This window comes from Austrofundulus limnaeus, unplaced genomic scaffold (genome assembly GCF_001266775.1).
Source record: "Austrofundulus limnaeus strain Quisiro unplaced genomic scaffold, Austrofundulus_limnaeus-1.0 Scaffold2223, whole genome shotgun sequence".
Taxonomy (NCBI): Eukaryota; Metazoa; Chordata; class Actinopteri; order Cyprinodontiformes; family Rivulidae; genus Austrofundulus; species Austrofundulus limnaeus.
Genome location: NW_013954625.1, coordinates 29,662 through 31,567, shown reverse-complemented (window position 1 = coordinate 31,567; position 1,906 = coordinate 29,662). Strand labels below are relative to the sequence as shown.

The 1,906-nt window shown below is 36.4% G+C and overlaps 1 long non-coding RNA gene across 2 annotated transcripts; it reads right to left on the bottom strand.

Annotated features, from left to right (window-relative positions):
• Positions 1-15: 15 nt before the first annotated feature.
• LOC106537274 (uncharacterized) lies at positions 16-1,767 on the bottom strand. 2 transcript variants are annotated; one of them, XR_001312628.1, is made up of 4 exons: positions 1,706-1,767; positions 1,216-1,444; positions 1,039-1,134; positions 16-123 (listed from the first exon to the last, which is right to left on the bottom strand). It is a non-coding gene; the product is annotated as an uncharacterized LOC106537274 (long non-coding RNA). The 2 variants fall into 2 exon arrangements; XR_001312629.1 differs by having other exon boundaries at positions 16-117.
• Between the last annotated feature and the right edge of the window lie 139 nt (positions 1,768-1,906).

Here is a 1,906-nt window from a genome sequence, read left to right as displayed (position 1 = left end):
CGTTCTCACCCTTTGTGTTCAGACTGGTGTCCATCTTTGAAATGAGCTATTGGATCCATGGACGAGTCACTCTTCAGAGACACACTGCTGGTTGGAGACGAGGCTCGTTTCTGGTGACTGATGCTGATTAAAACATTTAAAAACACACTTCAACTTCATAAAGATTGTTAGACAATAACATTTAAATTTATTTGTTTTTTTATAAATATGAAGTTTGGTCAGGACTGAGGAATGATTGCAGATAAACTCTGTGATGTTACTTTATGCAAAACGAGGAAGGAAAACAAAGCAACTGTTAAGAGAAAAATCTGACAGAACTGGTTTTGTTTGAGGAAACTCCAGTTTTCTTATCTTATATAACTTGTACAGAGCACTGAGACAAATTATGTCTTAACTTGGTCCCATTTAAATGAACTAAAGTGAATTAAATCTCCAGAATGTTTTTGTTGGTGGCTTTCAGCTCATGTGACAAAAAGTATTTAATGAAAGCAGGTTGGTTTATAAATGAAGTTAAAAGTGAAACACAAAATTCATTCTCAACTGTTGCTTTTTAGTAAAAAAAAAAGTTCTTTATAAACCTCAACAGAACAGAAAAGATTGTTTTATTTTTTGCAGGAAAGAAATATGAACCTTTTCTGTTGTAATAGAAGCTGATACCCGCCTACATTTAATGTCTAAATTCAACAAAAAGAGTAAATGTTGTTATTAAGAAGTTAGTAACAGTTACTAAAAAGCATCTCCTGAACGAGCTGAACATTTTAACACCTGAATGATTAAATAAGCTGAAAGTTGGCAAGAGTTAGATGCCAAAAAAGACCTAAAATGATCAACAGGTAAACGACAGTGTGAATGCTGAGTCAGCATTAATGTTTTAAACATATTTAATAAAAATTAATGATGTTTCTTAATAAATGTGACACCACTTTCAGAGCACAAACTCCGCAGAGTAGTCAGTGTGTCAACAGAGCGACACTCTGATTTTTCATAATTGTTGATCCAAACTTGTATCAGGTTCTGACTGATAGATGAAAAGTTTACCGTGTTTTCTCAGCAGTCTGATATCCATCTTTAACATTTGGACGTTCAAATATCAGCCGAAGATCACTGACTGACACTCGTCTGGGCTGATCAGAGCTGTGGGTTTGATGATGATGAAGATGAAGATGAGAGAACTGGACTCTGACATGAAGAACACAAACTGTGTCAGAGACTTACCTCTGAGTCTGGCTCTGGTTCTCATGGTCCTGATCAGTTTTAGGAGGGATCTGCTTGTACCGCCAGTGATCCATGACAGATCCAGCCTTCATCCAGACACGACAAAATGATCAGACAGAAACGTTTAAAGCTGAGGAGACGTCCTCACAAACATTCAGAACCGAGACCAGAACCTGCAGAGTCCTGAAGAAAGAGTCCACCTGCTGCTCTCACGATTTAAATCTGTCAACTTCAACACAAAACAGAATCTGTTCATCAGGAAATGAAGCTGTAGAGGAAACAGCAGGCTTCTTTGTTTCAGCGAGAAAAACAGGTTTAAACAAAACCTTTGGTTACATTATTAAAAATCAGCTCATAAAAACACATTTCTGCACAAACACAAAACTGGAAACATTTGAAGATAATCATATAAGCAGTTTAATAAATGAAACAATATGATCACTGGTCAGACACTGACATCATTTTTCAGTCTGTAATAAAATAATTTTACCTGCAGTTCTCAACATTATTTCTTTCTTCAGGTCTGAAGAGACAGTAATTTCTCTCTGTCAGTCCTGCTGTTTGTGAGAATCTGATCACATCCTTGTGACTTAAAATATCTGACAGAACCAGTAGAACCTGTCAGAGATCTGAGTGGAGCTCCAGGAAACATCCACTAGATGAAGCTGTGATATAATTCACTGTATATATA